General features: G+C 40.7%; 1 long non-coding RNA gene across 2 annotated transcripts in view; it reads right to left on the bottom strand.

Moving 5' to 3' along the window:
* The window catches only part of LOC130908863 (uncharacterized), a 37582-nt gene that overhangs the window by 457 nt on the left and 24634 nt on the right, over nucleotides 1–12491 (bottom strand). For both annotated transcript variants that reach the window (XR_009061659.1, XR_009061660.1), the window contains 2 exons: nucleotides 6423–6507; nucleotides 2347–2468 (listed from right to left, as the gene is read on the bottom strand). This is a non-coding gene — a long non-coding RNA (uncharacterized LOC130908863). The remainder of the gene's footprint in view (nucleotides 1–2346; nucleotides 2469–6422; nucleotides 6508–12491) is intronic.

The following is a 12491-nucleotide window of genomic DNA, read 5'->3' as shown; positions in this document are numbered from 1 at the left end:
CTCAGTTTGTGAGGGCCCATAAAGTCAGAATCACAGTAAAAAACACTTCCAAGCTATAAATATAAAATGTAATATTTAAATGAAAACAAACCACACAGGCTTCTCGTGCCAACCTCCTTCTTGCGCCGCTGTAACCTTGGAGCTATGTATATCAATCACTGTAAACCAAAGACTCATGAAAGACTACAGTAAATGCATTTCCTTGCCCTTCACCGCACTTTGACTCTTACCAATTAATTTACAGAATCAGTCCTTTGTAATCCATAAATCGAATGTATTCCTATGGGGAGAACAAGCTCAGTCATGTCCTTTATCACCAAGGTCTCGCCTTTAAAGTGCCCCTGACACCATAAAAAAAATCTTAAATAGCAGTATTATGTGAATTAAAATCCTAATTTGAGACGATTCGACTATATACTACAATTTGACAAAGTTCAGATGACGAGAAATGAGTCTATCTGCCTTTTAGCTGCTCCTGTCATTATGGCACTCTGGCGCCGCCATCTGGATGATGACCTCGGCAGAGTAACGATTTCAGCTGATTTAGAATTCAGCCCAATGGAGGAGGAAGATTCAGAATGAGGAAAACACGACAGAGAGCAGCAAAATCCAGACATGTCCAAAGTCCGGCCCAGGGGCCAAATGCGGCCCGTGGTCAAATTTCATCCGGCCCCCAGCCTTTGTCATAAAATCAGTAACATCTGGCCCGCACACAGACTTAATAAATTGGTCAGCAGTACTGCCACCAGCATATGAAGTAGCTTACACACTAAATGCTGCTCCTCATTTACGCACTAAAAGGCAGCAGCACTCTAAGCAACATTAACCCGTGTGACCCTCTACTCCCAATTTTCTAAAATAGCGACAATCAACAAAAAAAGTTGACTGCGACGGCCGACGCATCAAGGATAAGTGGAAATTGGACTATTTCTTCACTAAAATACGCACCTACTGTGTCTGCCTCATTTGCAAAGAGACAGTCGCTGTTTTTAAAGGGTTCAATGTGAGGCGATATTGCCAAACAAACTGACATGTACGACATGACGATTACAGGAAAGATACGCAGCGAGAAATTGAAGCAACTTGAAGCTAGTCTAATTTCACAGCAGCAGTATTTCGCAAGCGCCCGAGAGTCGAAAGAGAACGCTACAAGGCTAGTTGCGAGATTGTTTAAATTGATTAAAAAAAAAAGATAATGAAGGAAATGTGACACACAGAATGGCTTGCTAAAATTTGCTTAAATATATTGTTCTACGTAAAGGTCGTCAGACAAGGTCGGCCCCCCACATTTTTACCACACCAAATCTGCCCCCCTTTGCAAAAAGTTTGCACATCCCTGCTTTAATCTCTTTACTCCAATATTTTTACAGGATATTCTTTTTATCTAAGTATTTTCCCCAATTGCTAAATAAATAACAGTCTTGTGCTAAATGGAATATGAAATATTAAAAATGCATTTATTCAGTGCGACAGGGCTAAATTACTGCGTAATGGTCAAAACTGCCGACTTGTTAAACCTCCCGAACGGTATTTTATGCCACCGGAGTTAGCCCGGGCTTCGAAGACTGCGGAAAGAGCATAAACAAAGCACGAAGCGTGAGAGCTAGGTGACATGCTAACCCGAGCCGAGCGGCTCTTCAATGTCTCTTCCTCGTCTTTCGAAAAGGAAAAATCACACTAAACTACCCCGACTCATATCACACATGGTGGCGAGGGTGATTGTCTTCACCGATCGGCCAGCCTCCGGCAGCGAGCAAGTTTCGGCTCGTCGTTCTGCTGCGGCCCCGGCAGGCAGTGCTCATTGCCGGGGACGCTGAGGGGAATGAATGCCGAAAATGGCACATTCTTGGCGCGTAGCTGCCCGAGCCAAAGCAGAGTATAGCGCTTTCTAGGCGGGCAAGTGAAGAGGGCTGGAAATCTCGACACAATCGAGAACCGGGGACAAGAACGATGGGCTCCTCGGGCCCAAGCCAAGGATAGCGCTCTATAGGCTGGCATGCGAAGAGGACTGAGGGGGCTGGCAGTCTCGACACAGTTGAGAACCGAAGATGAAGCGGGGGACTCCACTGGGCCAAGCTGAGGATAGCGCTCTGTACCTGGGCATGCCTTTATCGGCCGGCGACCATGGTGTTCGACAAGCCGCTGGTTGTCGGCCGAGTGGCAGGGAACATTGTCACCCACAAAATGCAAGCCACCTCCTCATTAAAATATTTTCAAAGAAGTGGCTGGGGATCGGGCGGTCTGGGCTTCCCTTCTGAAGCTGCTGCCCCCGTGACCCGACCTCGGATAAGCGGAAGAAAATGGGTGGATGGATGGATGGATGGATAAAACAGGTAGCTTACTCACTTCGTCATCCATCCAACGGTCTCTAGATTGTTGGACTTGTTTTTCCCATTCTTTGCGGTGATCAGTTTCTTTTGGAAATCCAAAAAGCCTCAGACCACTCTCCCTGGTGTAGCAACAAAAGCCTGCAGCACAAAAAAAATAAAAGAATTAATCCGCAAATTCAACTGAATCCGCAGTCCTTCTGCATACTATACTAATGGCTGTAGTGTGAAAATGATTAGTCCGCTGACGTCACATTCGCCTTCTTCCTCAATCCAGACTCTGGCCGGAAGTCACTCATTTTCATGGCGTGGGATTCCAAAAATTGAATACATATATTGATAGCTTCAACACACATCCAACTGGTCTGTTTTATCCAGGAGCATAAAATACCACATGTAATATGAAATAAACATGCTTTTTTTTTTTTCACAGGCCCTTTAAGGTAAGATCTTATTTTTTTTCACCCCGTACACCAGTTAAAGCAATTCTGTTAAATAGCCAGTAAAGTCGAATTTATTAAGCCTCTCTGCTTTCACTTTGTGACTTTTCTCAGTTGATTTTTTTCTTTTCTGTCATATCCCTTGCCCGTACTGTACAACCACTAAATTACTGAGTGGCCATCTCCCTTAGGACCAAGACAAAGCCTGGAAATTGCAAAAACAAATCTGGAAGGATGTTCACAGGTTAAAAAAAAAAAAGCAGATGAGATATCACTTATCAGAGAAGAGCCGGATCAGACTGATAAGATGATCTTGGGGGTGATCAAATCCTTCACTCTCCAAAAGGAGCACATGTATTTGGCCGATTCACATGCACATGTTTGCACACCAACACCTGAGTAAACCCAAGTGCAAGCCCGGCATGGTTGCAAATGGTACAAGGTAAAGGCCTTTTACTGCTGTGAGGGTTTGTTTGAAATGTCAAACTCTGTTTATTGTAATCAGAACGCCTCCGACCTCCAACCCTTATGAAGAGCCTTGGAGTCATACATCATTCTGATCAGCACCAAGGGCGTAGGTTTGGTCTCAACATTGGAAGGGACGATAACCTGCATGTACACTTTTTGCTTGGGATGGGACATTAATAAGATCAAACACATTGGGTGAACGGGGGTCAGGGCTATATTTCTCATGAATATGAACCTAATTAATTGATATGGTCAGTCAGGGGTGCTCATTACGTCGATCACGATTGACCAGTCGATCGCAACGTTAGTGTGGGTAGCTCGCGGCATACCCCGCCCCCCAAAAATTATATATATTTTTAATGTACATAGTTAATGATGATTATGTTGTGTGTATGTTGTGTTATATGAGCAACATATGAGGTCATGCAGCACCTCTCTCTCTCTAAGCAGCTTCTTGCTAATGTTTTACTAGTTCTATAGCTTCCAGCAGAGTTCACTACATTTCTCAGTTTAATTAATTAATTAATTAATTAATTAATTAATTATCTCAAAGCAGCTTCCTAATCGAGTTTTGCAGGTTAGCGAGTTCACACAGTTTAATGTTATGCTAACTCTGATGCAGGTCAGACTTTTAGTGTTCCCCACCTCCACAACATTGGGGTCTTTCTAAATTACTTATAGTGGCTGCTGCTAGCCGAAAAAAAACCTTCTAATATAACCCCTCCTTCGAACGGGGCGGAGGAGGCAGCATGTTGTCGACATGTATTTCTGTCAGGGCTGTGTGAGCGTGTGTTTGTCGTGGTGGGTCAGGTCATCAGCCAATCAAACGTGCGTTTGGGGGGGGGGGGGTGGACCGACGCATTCAGCAAGTGAAAAGGGGTAAATGTAAGTTTGAACATAAAGAAAATTATTCACTTAATAATGATAGGGTCAATTCTATCCTTACAACATATGGGAAGACAATCTAAATGACCTATATAACTGAATTTATTATATAATCCATTTCAGTTTGCTTAAAAGTTGGTGGGGACAATTAGGGCATCCTGAACCTAGTGTTATGCCCCTAGCGTCCCTATGCAAACCTACGCCCTTCATCAGCATAGTGGATTGAAAGATGAGAGAGAAGCATAGAAAAAGAGAAGTATAGAAAAATGATGTCACTCGTTTGTGCTGCTATCATTTTTGAGATATTAACAATTCTTTCATTGGTCAATCTGAGGTCAACCAGCCCCCCATTTTGATTAAAAAATGGTTATAAATGATTGAATCGTTTGTGCTACCTTTGTGCTGGTTTGTGCTGTAAAAAGAACTTGTTTGTGCTGTTTTCGTTTTTGAGATATTAATTTCAAGTGATGACGCCAACGAGCCCCTCATTTTGATTAATCATAGACGGAGTTTGACTATTGTGGCAGGGGGTGCAAAACCTATGTCAGTAAATGTAAGATGTGCTTTAATGCTTTTGCACACTAACAGTATTTACAATAATTAAACCAATTATGTGTGTTTAAAACTAGGTGTTATGATTATGTTTTCTCATGTAACAGTCTATTCGCTTGTGCTTTAGTGCTTATACAATGAAAAGAGCAAGGTTTCTGTTTTCAGTAAACGTCACCATAATGTTTCATTCACGGTTTCTGTTCTCAGTCAACGATACCATAACAGCTATCTCTCGGTAAACGAAACTTACGCATGTGCAATGAATGCTCTCCCACTTGTCAATAAAACACGCGACCCCCCAGGGAGGGGGCTGAGAGAGACACACTGACCTTGCGAACGAGCGTATTACCCTGTCAGCTCTCTCCCTGGTGGCCGCCGGTGAAACTCAAGATTCCGTCTCCTGTCTGATCCTTGCCTTCGTCCTCCTCTAGGTCTTTGTTATTTTGCTAGATACAAATAAGTTTAGACCTAACAGTAAAAAAAAAATAATTTACAAGATATATACTCGCATAATAGCTTAGCCCATGCTCGTACACACCGGTATCCCAGCTGTGTGCGTATACTTCCGTGTGTGTGCGCGTGCGTTTTTCTGTCTTACCTAGTGAAGAAGTAGACACTGCATCCTTTTTGACTGAATATTCCAGCCAGGAATATTCATAATACGTTGAAACACGTGCTTTTATTGTTTCCTATCATTTTTGAGGGGAATTATAAATCAGGCTGCTTAGTACAGCTATGGTTTTGGCCAAAGCTCATCGTCCATTGAATATGGTACGCCTGGTGGTGGCTCTGTTGTAAGCCTGAACAATATATCGTTTAAACATCGCCATCGCGATGTGCGCGATAGTCCCATCGCAAGCACATGCGATAGTTTTTATTTTTTTTAATCCACATACGCCTTGCTTTCTGTTTTGCGCACAGCCTCACACTCTCCTTCTCCCAGCCCTTTGTTCCTCTCAGTCACTGTGGTACTTGCTTATTAAAGTTAACGATGGCTTTAATCTGGCCAGAGAAGCCGGGCAGCAATCTGTTAATCATCGTTTAACTTGTTAAACAGTTTCTGCAAGGAAGCCGCGCTGGAATGAATGTGTGTGTGTGTGGAGACGTTGGAGACATATAAATGCCAGAAGTGATCATGAGGAGTTTGAAATTTCTACATGTCATCTCACCACTCACAGCTAAGGTAGATAAACAGAAGCATTTAATAAAGCCAAGCATTTATCTACTACAGTACTATATTCTTGTTCAAAAATGATTTGGTTGGACAGTTATGTTTAAAGTCGATCATAATTATGACATTTGAAGTGCTTAGAAACCATTTATTTATATACATTTTTTAAATCACTTTGGGGGGAAAAGTGAGAAAAAAACACGTCTTATTGGTATCTATTTCCAATGCTAAATCTGAATAAATACATTGAGCAAAAAAACCCCCACAAAAACAAAAACAAAAAAATTGGGGTGTGTGTGTGTTACTTCGCGGTTTTTCACTTATCGCGGCGGGTTCTGGTCCCCATTCACTGCGAAAAACGAGGGATCACTGTACACTGTGGTGAAGGTGAGTCATCCAAAGTCTTTCCAAACAGCTATTCAAGTCATCTAGTGAAAATTTCTTAAACAAAATATATATACATTTTTATAATATAGCAATATAATATCGCAATATATCGCAAACCCCCCAAAAATCACAACAATAGTTTTTTCCAATATCGTTCAGGCCTGTTTAACATCTTTAGTGGGGGAAACTCACCATTTTGGCAGTGCTCTTCGGTGTTTCATGGTCCACATTTTCAGTCCTTGGTTCTCGCTCAGTAGATGTTGTCTCTTTTGAAAGGCTAGGTTTGAAAAAATTATGTATTTGTATTTGTATCTGTCCTCAGGAAGTTTTGGTTAAGCAAAGCAAATGACCATCTCTTAGCTGCTGGTCACATGGTCTGTTCGGAAAATAATTTGGACATATTATAAAATGTTTTTTTTTTTGTTTATTTCATTCTTTTTTTGTTGTTTGTTTAATTGCTTTACAACTTAAAAATAAAAAAAAAAAAATATTTTTAGACATCATTTTACCGGCAAAGTCTTAATTTTAAAATTCATAGATAGGAAAGTCAATTATATGAATGACATTTTCAGCCACTAGGGGATATTCCAACCCCCACCTTAATTTCCGCGTATGCTATAAATCAGGGGTCCCCAAACTACGGCCCGCCTCAACATATGGTCCAACCCCCTGAACAATACCAGAGAGCATTTTGATTTTTTTTTTTTTTTTTTGTCAATAGTGTTATTTATTTCCTGGCTTTTTTCTGTGAATAACCCAGAGATTTTTTGGGGTTATTATCTATTTAATTAATAGTGTTATTATTATTTATTATTATCTTATATTATATTATTTTTTATTTTATTTACTTTTGTTCCGTGAAGAATCCAGAAAGGATTATTTGATTGTGGCTTTCTGAAAAACAATAAATTTAACATTTGGGCACTCCAGCAATCGTCACACTTTTTCTGTTACAAACTGACCCCTGCCCCTCATCAGAGAAGGGAAACGTTATGTGGCTCTCACAGGAAAAAGTTTGGGGACCCCTGCTATAAATGGTATCAATCGTTGTGCTACGTTTGTGCCAGTTTGTGCTGTAAAAAAATATGTTTGTGCTATCGTTTTTGAGATGTTAATTTTGAGTGCTGACGTCAACCAATGAAGCTGATGAAGCGTACCAAATCTCTCAATAACAGATGGGTGTCTCAACAACTAGTGCAAATGTGGCACAAATGAATAGCACTCCTAGGGTCCATTTTGCAGTAAATGTGGGGCTGCGAATCACGTCATCACTCGAAATTAATATCTGAAGCCCCCATTTACTGCAAAATGGACCTGAAGGGGTGCCATTCTTTTGTGCTACGTTTGCACTTGTTGTTGGGACACCCCTCAGTTATTGAGAAACAATAAAAATGACATAATTTTTCTCTAATTTGGTATATGATGGGGGGCCAACTTGACTGCGGTAAAAGAACCAGTGTTGGTTGGGTTAAGAACATGAATGAAACTTGAGACTTACATGTAAAAACAGTAACAATAGTGCCTTTCCATGAAATATTGCTCACACACTACTTGTACTCCAACTTTAACAATCCCACAAACTGTATCTGCCAGCAGACTAAGAAACAAGAATGTTTTGGCTTGACTCTGCTGTCTGTACTGTTCTTAATGGCAACAACCCATACCCTGTTCAACTGACCTCCAACTATCAGCCTTCATCTCAAACTGATATTTTCTTTCTTATGCTTCTTTTCAAATGACAGACTTCCAAATTTATGCTTCCTGCTAAATGTCCCTCAAACAGTCTCCACGGGATTATCAGGTAACAAGACAAAGCCCAGAGATGGCGTATCAAAGCCTGTCGTTGCTTTGCGGAGTATTTCTAAGGAGGATTGTTTTTCAACTGAGCCGCCACTCTAAATGACCAGTATTGAAGTTGAAGCTGAAGCATTAGATGAAATGTATTTTGGTCTTGGGTTGCAGCTAATGGAGGCCCAATTTATTGCCTATCATAAAATGACACCGCACCCCCACCCTGCAACTGGCTGCAATGCTAAAGTCACACAGCAGGTGACTGCTCCAGCTCAAATATACAACCATTCTCAACAAAACATTTCAGATACAATGGTTTTTAAAACATTTTAACTACAAATTGCTCTGATTGTTTGCTAACTCTTTATTTGTCCTAAAGATACCAAAACCTCATACTATGCTGGATGTTTTAAAATCCTCCATAATGGTCACAGTCCATCAGGTAAAACTAATAAACCAACACAAAACTTGTATTTAACACAGCACTGTACATTGCAAGGGCGTAGGTTTGGTCTCAACATTGGAAAGACGATATAACAGCATAACCCGCATGTGCACTTTTTGCCAGGGAGGGGACATTAATCGGACTAAACAGACTACATTTCTCATGAATATGAACCTAATTAATTGAAAGGCTAAATGATCAGTGAATTGAACAGTCTTATTCATTCCCCCCCCAAAAAACAAAGTCACCCGTTTTTAAAAAAAAATTCACCCATATAAGAGTGTAATGGTTTACAAACTTTAACTTTCAAATGCTGTGAGAAAAGATATCGCATATTAGTCTGCATATAAGTTTTGTTTTTTTCTTTTCTGTCAAACGAGAGGTGCCGGATCTGCCCAAATAAATCCCTGAACACAGGGAGTCCAAAAACAAATTAACCCCTGGTCAGGAGCCAATCAAACGTGCGTTTGAGGGCAAAAAATGGACCGGCACATTCAGCAACTAAAGGGGTGAATGTAAGTCTGAACATAATTACTAAATAATGGTGGGGTCGATTATATCCTTGTCCAACATTTGGGAAGACAATCTAAATTACCTATTTAACAGAACTCAATATATATTGCAAATAAGGTTGCCCTAAAAGTTAGTGGGGATAATTTGAGCATCCTGAAAAGTTGGTAGTGTTATGCCCCTACCGTCCTTATGCAAACCTTCGTCCTTGGTTCATTCTGGAGGCTGACTTGTATAAGGACAACTTCCTAAAATCGCCTTCAGTTACAGAGATGGACCATTTGGAAGCCACTAGAGAGGTTTGTTGTGTAGTTCATATAGTCCCCCTAATAGCTGATATAGAAATGAGGTAACAATCTGCTCTTTGTAGAGTGAGGTGGACTAATCCACACTAATGAAGAAAAATGTATTGCAGTGATTATTAAGATGAAAAAACAAAAACAAACAAAAAACGTATGGACCGTATGCAGACACGGCGCTCTGCATACGCATAACACGCACTGCGCGTAGGGCACCAACTCTGCCTGAAGGGGCACAAAAAAAAAAAAAATCAAGTTTGTAAAAAATCCTAAAAAATATTAATTGTAATAATAACAACAATATATAGTATTTAAAATAAAACGTATAACTGATAAATGCAAGTATAAGTAACACAGGCTCATTATTTACACAAAAAAAAGAATCTCCTGTGCGGCCCTCTCGTCAGTCTACCTTTGGTGCCCCCCCATCCCGGCCAATTCCCTAGTGGTTTGCTCCATTATGCTTCAGTCGCAAATTTGGCAGAAGTTTATTCTTGAAAGGAAATGTCATCGAAAAGACAACAAGAGTCGGGGGCGGAAAAAAGGAAGAGGAAAAAGCAGTGAGATGATGCCCGCGCATCACTTGCAGGTAAGAATGTTTTTTTTTTTTTCTTAAACAATTGTTAATTTATTATCAGCTAAGTTTACATGACTACAATAATCTGATAACTGGGAATAACCAGGTAATGACAATAATGAGATGTGACGCATTTACGTGCACTTCAGTGATGTGATAATCAGGAAAAACCTGGTTTACATGTTAAGTCAATAGTTCGATTTCTTTCCAAGTACATGACATAAAACTCTTGGTCTCAGCATAGGTCTTCCTCCATGTCTACCAAAAACCCATGCTTGCTTGAAGTTGTCCCACTGAACCTCTTCAAATGCGAGTGTGGCGATTGCGTTACACATGCTCGCTAACTGCAGAGTAGGCCCATAGGCTGAAAGCGAATCAGTTTGGCGTCCCTAAGGCCTCTCTAGCGACATCCGTTTTTCCATTTGTACACATGCTCCGAGATGTAAAATAGCGGTGTTTATCAGATAAAGGATAGCGGATCATGCTCTTTACATGACCACTTGAATAATCTGGTAACTCCAGAAATCGGGTTATGATCGGTTTATTAGTGTGCACAACCAAAAAAAAAAACACTCCAAAATGCTGTGGTGGAAATGATGTGAGTTGCAAATTCATTGCACAATGAAAATTAAATGGAATGTTACGAGACATACCGGTAGTGGTTTTATGCAACGACTATGCTGATACCGAAATTGTTTCCACATTATGTCCAGAATGTTTATATAGTGCCCTATCAGTCCATGTCTATAAAGGTATAATATTAAAGTTTTCATGTATCTGTGTTTTAAATATGGACCTGCATAATACTATAATTAATTTAGAAAATGTTTGTACCATGGTTCAAAACAATATTTCACCGTATAATCCCTGAATGTTTTGTCTTGTATTGGTGGATGGGGGGCTGGGGGGGGGGGGGGGGGGATACCACAAAGCATTTATGCCTAGGGCACCAAAATAGCTAGCGCCGGCCCTGACCGTATGTTTCACTGCTATGAAGGGAATGCCACTTTATAAAATTAGTTCTGTTTCGACATTGTTAGGTCTAAACTCACTTTTGTAATTAATTAAAGACCCAGAAAGGGACGGGAGAAGGATCAGACCAGGAACGGAGATATGTTTTCACCGGCGGCCGCCAGGGAGAGGACTTGACAGAGCGTTCCGCTTTACTCGCAATGTCAGTGATTCTCTCTCTGAACTCTCCCGCGCTGCTAACTTTTATTGAGGGCTTGTTGATGAGCAGAGTTCAGTTACAACACTGTTGTCCAACGTGGCAGGTTCGGTCGGGCAAATTCCTTATTCTAGTCAGTGATTGAACAGTCACACTTCCTGATTGAATTTCCTGAGCAGGCAAGATATCTTTGTTTTGAACCCACATTTGCAATCAAAGTACTGTAGCTTGATGGAAAAGTACTGAGATGTTGTGTGATGAATCAACATATGTGTGTGCATCTACTTATCAGCAGATTGTGATCAATCACCGGTAAGCACATGATCATGGGCTAAAACTGTATTCTTCATAATAGCTTGGGAGTGCACGTATAATAGCTGTAGGAGAGCAATATATTTGGCACCCAAAAACAAGCTTATTTTACAGACAAAGACTTCATAATGATATTGACCGGACATGGGGTGCGGGGCCGATTAATAGGGGGCCTTCATAAGCGTGACTGTCAAAGCTGACTGAGTGGAATCACAGACAAAGAGCTTTTTTCGTTATTCGCTATTTGAAGGCATTCCGCAGTGGCTGACAGCTGTGACCCGTCAATTTTTTTTTTCAAAATTGTTTGCTACTGCTAAACTGTGTGGTGGTGTGTTTGCGTTTGGGGGTGTGGTTTTTAGACCAGCTCACAGGTCAAACCTGGTGTGTACTTATATCTTTTACTTTCCCCAGACCTACATGTGGTTAGAGATTTAATCACAGAAACATATTTTTCATTGTGGGTGCCAATATAAAAAAAATTGAATCAAAGGACAGAATTTGCAGTATTTTTCAAAGTAGATATATGCAAAACTGTTGCGACTATCATGACATACAGTGGGGCAAATAAGTATTTAGTCAACCAACGTGCAAGTTCTCCCACTTAAAAAAATATTAGAGAGGCCTGTAATTGTCAACATGGTTAAACCTCAACCATGAGAGAAAGAATGTGGAAAACCCCCCAGAAAATCACATTGTTTGATTTTTAAATAATTTATTCGCAAATCATGGTGGAAAATAAGTATTTGGTCAATACCAAAAGTTCATCTCAATACTTTGTTATGTACCCTTTTTTGGCAATAACGGAGGCCAAACGTTTTTTTGTAACTCTTCACAAGCTTTTCACACACTGTTGCTGGTATTTTGGCCCATTCCTCCATGCAGATCTCCTCTAGAGCAGTGATGTTTTGGGGCTGTCGTTGGGCAACACGGACTTTCCAACTCCCTCCGCAGATTTTCTATGGAGTTGAGACATGTAGACTCCAGGACCTTGAAATGGTTCTTACGAAGCCACTCCTTTGTTGCCCTGGCTGGGTGTTGTCATGCTGAAAGACCCAGCCACGTCTCATCTTCAATGCCCTTGCTGATAGAAGGAGATTTTCACTCAAAAGCTCTCGATACATGGCCCCATTCATTCTTTCCTTTACACAGATCAGTCGTC

Source organism: Corythoichthys intestinalis, chromosome 20 (assembly GCF_030265065.1).
Source record: "Corythoichthys intestinalis isolate RoL2023-P3 chromosome 20, ASM3026506v1, whole genome shotgun sequence".
Classification (NCBI taxonomy): domain Eukaryota; kingdom Metazoa; phylum Chordata; class Actinopteri; order Syngnathiformes; family Syngnathidae; genus Corythoichthys; species Corythoichthys intestinalis.
This window is presented reverse-complemented; position numbering and strand designations above follow the sequence as displayed.